We start from the raw sequence: 14,148 nt of genomic DNA, 5'->3' as shown, positions 1-14,148 counted from the left end.
CCAGTCATCTATGCTAATGGTTGGATGTGGGTGGTCACTTATATCTTCAAGGTTTTTAAAAAGGTGGTGATACTTACTGATATGGATCCGGCTAGGGGAAGACTAACTTTGAGTTGCTTTTCTTTGAAGGGAGATAGGGATGGGGAAATTGAGGGCTTCATTTTAGGTATGTGCTATTTGAGATGCTGTGAAACATCCAAGTGGAGGTTTTAAGTAGGTCATGAGGTCTGCTTATCTGGAGTTCAGAGAAGAGGCCTGAACTGAAGATATGAATGTGGGACATTGACTTTGGCACTGATGTTGGCCCTGGATTTATAGAACAAGGTACATATGAGATCAGAGGAGACTCTCGGAGGAGTTCAGTAGTTGGCAAGAGAAGCAACAGTCAACGAAGTGGACGGAAGCAGGAGAGGTCAGTGTAGTCAGGGGCAGGGGCAGTGTAAGAGCATGGTTTCATAGAAGTGGAAAGAGGAAAGTGACTTACCTTTCCTGTGATTAAATATTCTAAACCTTAAATGTTAATGTCTGCACAATGTTTTATTGAATGGATGTACCATAAATTATTGAAATTCCTCCGTCTCCTTCCCGCCCCACACACATCTGGGACGGAGGCTGTTTACGACATTTTTGTAGTTAAGATGAACATCATGACAGTGAATCTGTAGGCACATATATAATGAATCTTAAAGGTATATTTCTAGAAATAGGATTATGGAGTAAAAATTAATATTAATACATAGTTTCACATCCAATGTATGATGTCTTCCCTATTGTTTATAAAGACATTAAGAAAATTAAATGGCATGATTTTCATTGATAATATGTCTATAATCTAATAAAATCAATTCAGAAATAACAAAAAAGCACTTTTTAAATACCTATTGTGTCCTAGATGTTGTGTGATAGATTTAGAACTCTTACATTTTAGCTATAGCACTGAGATTCAGGGAACTCACTCCATCTTGAATTATTTATTTTGTTATAATGTTGTAAAGATTTGAACGAATGTCTGTCTCCATATTGTTAGTTTATTTAAATTTCTCTGATGATTTCTTTCCATTATTTTTCCTTTATCAGTTCCAAACTCTCTATATTGCCCCTTTCCATGTTGGCTATACTCACACTAGAGTATCTTCTTTTCAGTGTCGGACAGCTCCTTCTTTTTGTCCTTACAAATCTCCCCTCTTTACCTAATATTTGCAATGACTGTGATTCACACCAATTCCTCCATATAAGCTCACCTCTATTATGAGTCCACTCTCTGCAGGGTAGAGTGTTGTATTCATCTTAAACAAACGTCACTTAGTAGGGAGATCTGAGGGCCCCGAAACAAATCTTACTCATCTCTGTAAGGCTTCATCAGTAGCAGGAATGAATAAATGATTGTTGATATTAATCAATATACATCTTACAGATTAACAGATATAATAGCTATAATGTAGTAATCATTTCTCCAGTGTACCATGTTCTGTGTTAATCAGTTTACATATATTTATGAACTGAAGATACGAATGTGGGACATTGACTTTGGCACTGATGTTGGTCCTGGATTTAATAATTAATTCTAGGGTCAACACTAATATAAATAGTATCTCCACTTTAAGGTAAGCAAAGCCAACTCTGCAATATAAAAATCATTTTTATTTGCACAAGAAAAGTTAAGAGAGATGAAGTACATCATCTGAGGTGTCACGGGCTTTCTAGGGACAGAATTTGACTAAATTCTGCCTGACTTTAAAATCTGTGTGTTTTTGGGGAAAGGATTCCCTATTTAATAAATGGTGCTGGGAAAACTGGCTAGCCATAAGCAGAAAGCTGAAACTGGATCCCTTCCTTGCACTTTATACAAAAATTAATTCAAGATGAATTAGAGACTTAAATGTTAGACCTAAAACCATAAAAACCCTAGAAGAAAACCTAGGCAATACCATTCAGGACATAGGCATGGGCAAGGACTTCATGTCTAAAACACCAAAAGCAATGGCAACGAAAGCCAAAATTGACAAATGGGATCTCATTAAACCAAAGAGCTTCTGCAGAGCAAAAGAAACTACCATCAGAGTAAACAGGCAACCTACAGAATGGGAGAAAATTTTTGCAATCTACTTATCTGACAAAGGGCTAATATGCAGAACCTACAAAGAACTCAAACAAATTTACAAGAAAAAATCAAATAACCCCATCAAAAAGTGGGCAAAGGATATGAACAGATACTTCTCAAAAGAAGACATTTATGCAGGCAACAGGTACATGAAAAAATGTTCATCATCACTCACCATCAGAGAAATGCAAATCAAAACCACAATGAGATACCATCTCACACCAGTTAGAGTGGCGATCATTAAAATGTCAGGAAACAACAGGTGCTGGAGAGGATGTGGAGAAATAGAAACACTTTTACACTGTTGGTGGGACTGTAAACTAGTTCAACCATTGTGGAAAACAGTGTGGCGATTCCTCAAGGTTCTAGAACTAGAAATACCATTTGATCCAGCCATCCCATTACTGGGTATATACCCAAAGGATTATAAATCATGCTGCTATAAAGACACATGCACACGTATGTTTATCGCAGCACTATTCACAATGGCAAAGACTTGGAACCAACCCAAATGTCCATCAATGACAGACTGGATTAAGAAAATGTGGCACATTTACACCATGGAATACTATGCAGCCATTAAAAAGGATAAGTTCATGTCCTTTGTAGGGACATGGATGCAGCTGGAAACCATCATTCTCAGCAAACTATCACAAGAACAGAAAACCAAACACCACATGTTCTCACTCATATGTGGGAATTGAACAATGAGAACACTTGGGCACAGGAAGGGGAACATCACACACTGGGGCCTGTTGTAGGGTGGGGAAGGGGGGAGGGATAGAATTAGGAGATATACCTAATGTAAATGATGAGTTAATGGGTGCAGCACATCAACATGGCACATGTATACATATGTAACAAACCTGCACGTTGTGCACATGTACCCTAGAATATAAAGTATAATAAAAATATTTTAAAAAACTGTGTGTTTTGTTTTTACATAATCTTGCTTGCATGGATATACAAAATATCACTCACAGACTTCCCATAAAATTATTGGAATTAAATGAAATCTTGAAAATTTCATCAATACAACCTCATTGCACATCCTCAAAAGACTGGAATATTTTCCCATGAGTAAGTGTAGCAAAATGCCTCATTGCCTACCACAGAATCTGAAAGAGACACCACTCCAAATTAATGTTTTGTAAATGAATGACTACAGCTATAGGAAGCTATCACCTCAGAGGAAACCTTTCCATTTCCACCCAAAATAATCTTTGTCTTTCACATCACTGCCACAGTGCCCTAGGCCCCACTCTTTCTTTTAGGTACTTAGAATCCTGGGCCCCTTTTGCAGAGAAACAAGCAGCATCCTATAGGACTGTGGGACTTAACTCCTGCATGAAAGTCATGATTTGCTGGCTACTGTCCGTAGAGGTCTTCCTGGATCACAATGGAGAGGAAATTGAAATCAGCACCCCCATATACGTGAAGGACAGCACTTCCCTAGGAGGAAACTGAGGCCAGAAGGGCTCAGGATGTGCTTTTATGGTGCTTATTCAGATGGAGGCCGGGCTATTTCTGGATGCTGACCGGGGTTTTCATTAGTGCTGCTCATAGATAGACACTTCTTTCCTCTTTTCGGACACGTGTAGGATGGTTCCTCTGGACCCCTGAGGTTGAGTGGGGCTATCTGACTAGCTCTGCCAGTGAGCTTTGATCAGATGGGATAGGTATCACCTTGGCTGGAGGATTTAACTCTCAGCTTGAGAACAGTGATTTCTCTTCCTCTGACATAGCAGCTGGCAGCATTCAATATGGTAGCTGCTCTGTCAGCCCAGGTCTCTGTATACCTGGAATGAGCAAAGCCCTGCCAAGGACACCATTGGGTGCATACAATAAATAAGACATGAACTTTGGTATTTGAAGCCTCCGAGATTTGGGGGTTGTTAGTGCAACATATTCTAAATTGTTCTGACTGAGTCACTGTTTCCTTTTTTGCCTCTTTGTCTCCGTGAAGCCTTAAGGAGACTGCAACCCTGATTTTGACACCCTCTGCTCTGCGCCATGTGCCTCTCGGCCTTTTTCCTTTTCATAACCTGGGGAACCCGGGGGGGCATGTGGCTGGAGTTAGAGACTATGTTCTGCCCCAATATGCTGCTTTTTTTCTAAATGTCCTCTGTCCTCCAAGAATTAGACTTTTAAAACTTCAAAAGGCTCTAATAACCCTTCTCTGAGGTTTAACTGGGTAAGAATAGGGAGAAAAAAAATAGTATCTGAAAAATAGAAACACACTGTTTCATGTGTTAAAATGTTGTTCTGGCTCAGCTACATCTTCCTGGGCCCCTGTAAACCACTTTATTAAACTGCGCTTTTGTGTGGTGCCATTTGATTAAATTGAAAGTCACAATAAGGAGTGACCCTGTGAAGCTTAGTATTGTGAGTACTGTCAGAATGTTGCTGAGGACACTGCTTATTTGATCACATGTGGTTCTTTGTATGACAATACACAGAGAAAATTCAACACTAAGAATAGTCATAATTTTGAGCAATTATCTTGCTTTTATATTACACACATGGTTAGCTACGCATGTATTCATCCATCTGTCTACTCACCTATCATTAATAATGTCATCCTCAGGGTGCATCTAGTAAAGCAAAGCCTCATGGTAAGATTGGACTCAGCTATTCCTGTCCCACTGTGTTTAGAACACTGGATCACCCTCCGAGCAAGGTCCAGCAGGTTGTCAACAGTTCCCTTCTAGGAGGAAAGGCTCTGTCCCACTTGACCTTGATCCTGCTTCTTCACAGCTCGAATGCATTAATAGAGGCTTTTACAGCTGAAACCCAAGATTTAAGTTGTCTTTTATTAGAGTGACAGAGGGCCACAAAATTAACAAATAATGTATTCATGAGACTATTGCAGGAAACCCAACATCTTTTTGATGCATCGGGTATCCAGCTGCAATACGAGTAACCAAACCTTAGAACATCTAGGATCACCCTTTTAAACTCCATTATCAATGCTGTTGTGTTTGGTGTCTTTGTTAACTTGGCTATGCTAAACCACACTTTCTAGAACTCCCTTTCCTCTATGTTTCCAGTCAGGGTGGGTCATGGGGAGACCTGGAGGCAGAAAGACAATGGCAGTCACCTTGGAGGTCAGCCACAGTTGCTCATCTGCTGACCCACCTGTGGGAATGAGTCTGCAGCTGGTCCCGCACCTGCTTCACCTTCCCCTGAGTCCTGCTTCAGCTTCTCTGACTCTTGAGCCAGGTGTGTGTTTAAATAATAAGGAGCACAGGACTCTGCAGGACATCCACACCATGGAGATTCTGCTTCTCTGACTGAGCCTTGACTGGCACGCTGGTATTCACATAGCATGAGATAAAGAATCTGCACAGAATGGCTGCAAAAAGAGCTTCTTCTAAGTCCTGCTCAAGCAGCTCCATCTCCTCCATCAGCATAATGCTTTATTTCTGTCAAATGTGATGCTCCAATTGTGATGTTTCATTTCTCACTGATAGCCTTGCCTGCTAGTGAATAGGCTTGCGTTCATCCCATCATTCAGCAAAGAAATACTGAGCATCTAATAGCAATGTAGCTAAGTCACTTTCAGAATCTGGGAATATAGAGATGAGTGACGTGGGTAGAGATTGTCTACAGACAATTGCTAAAACATGGTGAGAGGTAGCAAATGGATACAAGTTTTCATGAGAAGGAGTGGAGAGAATGACTTCTACTGCTTAGAAACAGCCCGAGACCACAGAGGACTTTACAGTGAGATAAGCAATGCTGAGCTTTGGACAAGTTCACCAGACATTAATATTTTTAAAAACAAAGAAAACTCTAGCACTGCAAGATGACCCTGTTAAATTAAGTGGGGTGCATAGGTATAGCTGCTGGGGGCAAGGTAATAGAAGATGTTTTTCTCTTTTATACATGTGGATTGTCAGGTGCCAGAAGGACATCTGATGCCCAGTAGAATGCTGTCTATTTTGACTCATGTTTTTGGATAGTGTTTTGGGGTAGAGATTTACATTTGGACACTTTAAAAACAGGTAGGAGATGGAGTCTAGGTCAGGACTTCAATGCAAGAACATATAGCTTACCTCAGCCTGTCTGCCCACTGCAGCAGGAACCACAAACAAAATGTATGCAGCTCTTTATTCATGGCTTAAAGAATCCATGGTCCTTTTGTTTATTCTGAGCTTCAACTCCCCATTTCCATACTCCACTAGCTTTGTGTGTTGGTTCATGCTTCTTATCATAAGCTTTCTGCCTGTGTATTCCATTTGGGGATCACATGGGATCATGATTAGTATTGTTCTCTAGACTCTATGCTCTGTACCTGCAGTGAAGTAGCAGGAAGTGCAACCCACACTCCTGTGATCTGGCTTTGGTGATTCCCCTGCTTTCTGCTCCCATCTTGAATCCACTTGTGTGTCCTACTAAAGGCACCTCCAAACAAGCTGTGCTGCTCTGAGTGCCATTGCTGCAGCCATGGTCTAGCCCACTATGATATTTTCCTGGGTCACTACTGCAACCTCCTCACTGCTCTCCCTGCTTCCAAACGTGGGCCCGTATAATTTATCCACTGCCTATACAGCAGCAAGAGTGACCCCTTTAAAAAATAACTGTGATCATTTCCTTCCCCCGCCTAAATCCACTTAATGGCTCCCATTACACTTAATATAAATCGAGTTCTTTACTGTGGCAGGAAAGGTCTTGCATGTAGGGCTCCTGGGTCCTTCTAGAAGGCCATGGTGTGCCCCTTGTACCCTGGTGTGTGCTTTGGTCACAATGGTGCCTTTTCTCTTCCTGGAATATGCTAAGCCTTTCCTCACCTCAGTTTATCACATTTATTAACAGCCCTACATAGACTCTCTTCTTATAGCTCTTGGAAAGCTTCTCTTCATTATTTAAATCTCAGCTTAAATATCTTTTCCTCAGACAAATTGTTTCCTTACTACCTAATCCAAAGAAACCTAACTTAGCTCAAGCTGCTAAACAGAACACCATGGACAGGGTGGTTTAAATAACAAGCATTCATTTCTTACCTGGAGGCTGGGACATCAAGATAAGGTGATGGCTGATTCAGTTCCTGATGAGGGCTCTCTTCCTGGATCTCAGGCGGCCACCTTCTTGCTATGTCCTCACAAGGAGGGGAGAGAGTGAGCAAACTCCAGTCTTTTCCTCTTCTTCTAATCCCATTCTCAAGACCTCATCTAAACATAATTTCTTCCTCAAGGCCCCATCTTCAAATACCAACATTGGAAGGTAGGGCTTCCATGTATTAATTCTGGGGGGACACAAACATTCAGTCCATAACCTCATTCACCCAGTTACACACTCCCTGTCACCATACTTATTGCCACTAAGCTTATCACGACTGGTGAATACCTTATTCATTCAGTGATTTTCTGCCCATCCGTTGTGCTCCATACTCCACGGTAAGTTTATAAAGATATGTGTTGATCTTTTTTCCCCTTTGTGTTTCTATTTCTTAGCTCACTACTCAGTTCAGATTGCTACTGCTGTGTCTGGGGGAGGTAGTTGGGTGTATGTGTGTATGTGTTTATAGGAGAGTAACCTTCCCCTATATCTGTAGAAGATAATTTGATTTGATAATTTATGAGCACATAAAGAAAGGCTGATGTCCTAGGGAATAATGTGTTCTTACCATTTTGTGTTCTACAATTTTAATTTAGCTTTATTTCATATTTGTTTCAAGTGAACAGTTCCATTTTTTTTATTTAGATAGACAACAATATTTCTTTATGTTGAGTTATCATCCTCCCTGTTTGATTGGTAATTTAATTATTTGCCAGCATTTTTCCTATTTCTACTTGTATTTCTATGAGGACCTAAAACTTTGTTTATTTTTATTCAGGAGAATTTCTTTGGGATATAATCACAGAAGTTGAATTTCTGGGTCTAAACTGTGAACAGTTTTAAAGATTTTATTACATAGCAACGGATTTCTCCTTAGAAAGATTGAATCGATTTGCTATGCCAAAAACAAAGTGCACCGTTCATGTTTCCCACAATCTTCTGAGGATTGACTTTAAACATTTTTTATCACTCATAGCTTGTTTTCCTAATTTAGGTTTGTTGGGAGGCACCCCTGGAAAACTGCAGAAAGGAGAAATACATAGTGAAGCCACTGTGTTCCAGAGTCAGGCTCTCATTTCCACAGTTCTAGAAACTTCATTTTGTCAGAGCCTGAAACATTTTGTCAGAGCCAGAGACTTATTGAAATGTCTTTTTTTTTTTTTTTTTCCACCACCCAGCCCAAGCCTTGCTCCATATTAGATATTCCATGACATGTGCCATATTTTCAAATTGTCTCTCAGCGACATCGTCGTTCCATTTATTAACAGAGGAAGGATTGGGCCATGCAGCTCTTATTAAAACCCATGGCAGTCACACTGCTTTGAAAATTAGTGGTTAGCTAATATAAAAGTCATAAAAGGTTTGGGGTTCTGAGGGCTTCCATAAACTCTGAATTTTAGGTGCCCTGAGATGCAATTTCTGAGCAATTTCTTTGATCTCTGGCTGCCCTGGTAAATCATTTATTAGGGTAGCCTTTTTATTTTTTTTTATTTTTATTTTTTTTTATTTTTATTTTTTTTTATTATACTTTAAGTTCTAGGGTACATGTGCATGACGTTTATATCATGTATAACTCCCCAATGCAATCCCTCCCTCCTCCCCCCTCCCCATGATAGGCCCCAGTGTGTGATGTTCCCCTTCCTGAGTCCAAGTGATCTCATTGTTCAGTTCCCACCTATGAGTGAGAACATGCGGTGTTTGGTTTTCTCTTCTTGTGAAATGTCTTAAGTCACAGGAAACAAAAACTCCAATTCAAACTGGCTAAAACCACAAAGCAGATTTACCAAGTCAGGTGCCTGCTCTGTTCATCAGCACCTGGCTCCGTATTTCTACCATTCTCTCAACATTGCTTTCCTCTTGGCGTCCACTTCATCTTGATGCTGAAGGAATCTTAATTTTTAGGGTCTCTATTAAAAAAAAAATATCGAAGAGACTTCCCAAAAACAACTGCTCTCCCCTCCTAGATATATTCCCTGTGAGTCTTTGGACTAAAATGGGTCTCTTGCTCATTTCTGATGTAATTGCTATATTTTGGCTGATGTTATCAGTGTTCCTGCAGCAATCTATACAATCCCTGCAAGGAGCATATCTACAGTGGGTTACAAATTAGGACCACTCCCCTAGAGCAGGGGCTACAGTGAGCTGCTGGGAAAGGGAGAGCAGATAATTTTTAAAAACAAGTATTATTAGGAGGAGAAAACAGATGCTGGATAAGCAAGCAACAATTTCCAACAAACACCAGAGTGTGATCACATTCACATTAACCAAATTCACAGAGACTGAGATACAAATGGATGTCAAGGTTACAGTGAGAAATAGGACCCTCAAGGGGATATAATATTATGCTAAATAATCAAAACACTTTCTCTCTGCATGTAAACAGCATAGAATCAATTTGGGTGGAAGTGCCACATGGACAATATTGAGTCCTCCAGTCCATTAACATGGAATGCCTCTTAGTTTATTTATACCTTTTCTATATTCTCTCAGAAATGTTTGTAGTTTTCTGTGTGCAGGAACTTATTTATTTCCCCAATGTCTTTTTATTATTTTTAATGAGGTGAATGAAATCATTCTCTTAGTTTCATATTTAGCTTATTTATTATTCACATATATAGATGGACTTGATTTTTGTATGTTGATTTTTGAACCCAGTGATCTTGCTGATCTGTACCGTTAGTTCCAGTAGTTGCATGCGCATTTGCATGTGTGTGCACGTTTGTGTGTGTGAATGCCTTAGGACTGTCTACATATAAGATTGTGCATACACATAAAGATAGTCTTATTTCTTTTTTACAATCTGAGTATTCTATATTTCAGTGTGTTTGCACTGGACATAACTTTCAGTATAATGTAGAATGGAAGTGGTAAGAGCAGGTATTGTGCGTTGCTACGGATCTTAGGGAGACAACATTCAATCTTTTACCATTGAGTGTTATATTACCATTGAGTGTGATGATAGATGTCCTTTTTCAGTTTGAGGACATTCCATTTATTCATAGTTTGTTGAGAGATTTTTATCATAAATAAGTATTAGATTTTGTTAAATTTATTTTATTAATGTGGGGTATTACTTTAATTGCTTTTTGAATGTTAAAATAACCTTGTAATTCTAGTACAAATTCCACTTGGTTATGATGTGTTATTATTTTTATATGTTGTTGGATATAGTTTGCTCATATGTAGTTGAGAATTTTTGTATCTATTTTTCACTTTCTTTTATTTTCATGTCTTTAGCTTTAATATCTGAGTAGTATTGGCCTGATAGAATGAAATGAGAACTGTTACCTACTCCTCTATTTTCTGAAACAGTTTGTGAAAGGTTTGTATTATTCTTTAAATTATAGTCCTTAAATATTTGATAGATTACACAAGTCAAGTCATCTGGGCCTGGACTTATTTTTGTGAGAATATTTTAAATTAGGAATGCAATATTTATATGTTGGTTATACGCATATTCAGATATTTTTTCTTGAGTCATCCTTGATAATTTGTGTTTAAGAGTTTATATTTTATTCAAGTTGTTTAATTTGTTGATACCATTATTTATAATTTTTTGAGTCGGAGTCTTGCTCTGTCACCCAGGTTGGAGTGCAGCGGCGCATCTCCACTCACTGCAAGCTCCGCCTCCCGGGTTCACGCCATTCTCCTGCCTCAGCCTGCAGCGTAGCTGGGACTACAGGCGCCCGCCACCACCCCCGGCTCATTTTTTGGTATTTTTTTTTAGTAGAGATGGGGTTTCACCATGTTAGCCGGGATGGTCTCTATCTCCTGACCTCGTGATCCGCCTGCTTCGGCCTCCCAAAGTGCTGGGATTACAGGCCTGAGCCACCGTGCCCGGCATATTTATAGTATTTTTTTTTTTTTAACAGTCTTTTGATTTACATGGTATTGGGAGTGATGTTTTCTCCTTTAGTCTTGGTTTTGATAATTTGTGTCTTTTCTATTTTTAGTTTGTCAGTTTAGGTAAAGATTTATTATTCATTTTGTTTACATGTTCAAAGAAAAACCATTGGCCGGGCGCGGTGGCTCAAGCCTGTAATCCCAGCACTTTGGGAGGCTGAGACGGGTGGATCACGAGGTCAGGAGATCGAGAGCATCCTGGCTAACATGGTGAAACCCCGTCTCCATTAAAAAATACAAAAAAATAGCCAGGTGTGGTGGCGGGCGCCTGTAGTCCCAGCTACTCGGGAGGCTGAGGCAGGAGAATGGCGTAAACCTGGGAGGCGGAGCTTGCAGTGAGCTGAGATCCGGCCACTGCACTCCAGCCTGGGCGACAGAGCGAGACTCCGTCTCAAAAAAAAAAAAAAAGAAAAGAAAAGAAAAGAAAAACCATTTGGTTTCTTCACTGTTATTTTTCTTTAGATTTTTCCTTATTCCATTTTGTTGATTTCTGGTATAATGTTTGTTTCTTTCTGCTTTATCTATGTTTACTTTTATCCTCCTTCTCTAGTTTCATATGGTCAAAATTTAGGTCAATGATTTGAGACCTTTCTTATTTTCTAATATAGGCCTTTAAAGTTGTAAGTGTCCTTCTAAGCACTGATACAGCTGTATCTCACTAATTTTAACTTGCGTTTTCATTGTCATTCAGTTAAAAATACATTCTAATGTCTCTTTTCAGTTTGTTTCATTATTTTTCTTGTTTTATTTTGCTGTGATCAATGAATTATTTAGAAATGAACTGTTTAATTTTCTCCCAGATTGAGCTTTCCTTTATTCTTTTGAAGAGCAGATTTTTAAAAAGTAGCAGTTAAGTCTAACTCATCAATTTTGCTCCTAAGGTTATTGTTTTCCACGACCTAAGAATATTCCTAAATCGCAAATATATTCTCCTGTGTTATCCACTAAAATCTCTTTAGTTTTAGCTTTTATTTTAAGCCTCAGATTTAACTTGATTATACGTATCATATTAGGTAGGGTTGAAGGCTCATTATTTTTCCCAAAAAGAATATCCAGTTACATAAGTATCATTTGTTGAGAAGAATTTTCCTTTCCCAATAAATACTTTTGAGATTTTCATTAAAGGGAAGTGACTGCAGGTGTATTTCTGGATGCTCTAGTTTATTTCATCTATGTATTTGTCAACTCTTATGTCAGTACTACACTGTCATGAATATTTTAACTTAGTGATACCCAATATTTACACTCTTGACATTTTGGGCTACATAATTATTTGCTCTATGCATCTGTCCTACACTTTGCCGAATGTTTAGAGATCTCTGTGTTCTAAACACTAAACGTTATGGCACCCTCCTTCAAGTCTGGGTTTTTTTTATAGTTTGTGTCCAGGTCGAAAGGATTTTCTTAATTTTCTTTTATATAAAAATAAATTAATTTCTCACACATTCTTAAAGATATGCAATTCTGGATTGAGATTACTTTTCTCTCAATTCAAAGACATCTTTCCTCTGTCTTCTCAACTCCATAATTTTTGAGAAGATAGTGGTCATTCAAACCAATACGTGTCTATAGATAGTTTATTGTTTTCCTATAGTTGCCTTAACAATTTTCTCTTTCTTTTTGGTTTTAGCATGTTAACTGGTGTTCCCAGAAGTGTGTGTGTGCGTAACTTGCTTGGAGTTATATGAGCTTCTTAAATCTGTAAATTTATGATGTCATGTTCTGGTCACCCAACAGAAGTGGGATGAAGTCCCCCCAAACCTCCCAAATTGATGCAAATTTCAAGCCTTATCATGCCATACACACATACCAAGATAATATGAAAATATTTATTACTCACTTAACAAAACTTTCCAGGGAGAGAAGGGCAGGCTTCCCAAGAAGATCCAAAATGACATGAGAAAGCAGACAAAGGGATTGGCTTGGGGTTTTTATGGTGGTTAGGGATTAGATTCAGCATGGGTGTTCCTTCATGCACTCCAGGGCTGCCTGGTTTGAACTTCCCATTGGTGTAAAAGGAGGACACACGTGGGCTTTCTTATTTGCTTGCCTTAATGTGGGCTGAAATCCAAAGAAGCAGAGTGGGACTTAAAATCAGTCAGCAATCAAACACTAAACATGGAGTTTGTCTCTTTATTACATGTCACCAAATCGGAAACATTGAAGAAATTACAATTTCAATTTTTTTTTTTCTGTTCTGGTTGCCCCCGTCTCTGTCTCTCTCTTTCTTTTAAGTATTTTCTCCTTCTGTCCTGTAATTTATAATCCCTATTTTTCTTTAAGTTCATGGATTTTTTCCTTTGTCATATATATTATGATGTTAAACCCACAGAGTGTGTTCTTAACTTCAGATCATACATTATTTAGTTTTAGAATTTCCGCTTGAATTTTTGTAGATTCTGTATTTTCTGATATTTCCTAAGTGTTTATTTGTATAAGCATATTTTCTTTTACTTATAAGATGTAGTTATAACAGCTGATTTAGGATTTTTGTTTACTAATTTCAACATTTAGATCATTTTGGTACCAGTTTCAGTTGACTGTTTTTCCTTTTGAGGCTAGGTCACAATGCATGATTCTTTGTATGTTACCTGTTTTGTTATTGTATCCTGTCCACTGTGAATGTGCTCATGTGGAGACTCTGGATTTTGCCTATTCTTCTGAAGAGTGCTAACTTGGTTAAACACAAATTGATAACTCTGTTTTGTGTTTGCTTGTTTTTTTGTCAACCACAATATAAGTTTAGATTTAAAAAACCTCTAACTGTATGACTTTGAATCTGCCCTACACATGTGTGGTTGAGGGTTAAACCAGATTTGGGCAGTGTTTAAACTGCCACTGGCTTGCATTTTCTTTCAGCAACTGCTCCCATGTCTGGCTTTTTTGTTGTTGTTGTTTGTTTGTAGGTTTCTGTAATCAGGTTTTAGTATTAATAGCTGTGATTGCTTCAGACTGTCTCAGGCTTTTCAGCTCAGATAAACTGCTTTCTTCTATTGGAGTTTTAGCTGCCCTGTAAAATGTTGACCTTCTCTCTCACTCATTGCACTGGTGCCTTCTCCCAAGCTTTAAGTCCCTTCCAGATG

Source organism: Trachypithecus francoisi, unplaced genomic scaffold (assembly GCF_009764315.1).
Source record: "Trachypithecus francoisi isolate TF-2019V2 unplaced genomic scaffold, Tfra_2.0 Lachesis_group9, whole genome shotgun sequence".
NCBI lineage: Eukaryota > Metazoa > Chordata > Mammalia > Primates > Cercopithecidae > Trachypithecus > Trachypithecus francoisi.
This window is presented reverse-complemented; position numbering follows the sequence as displayed.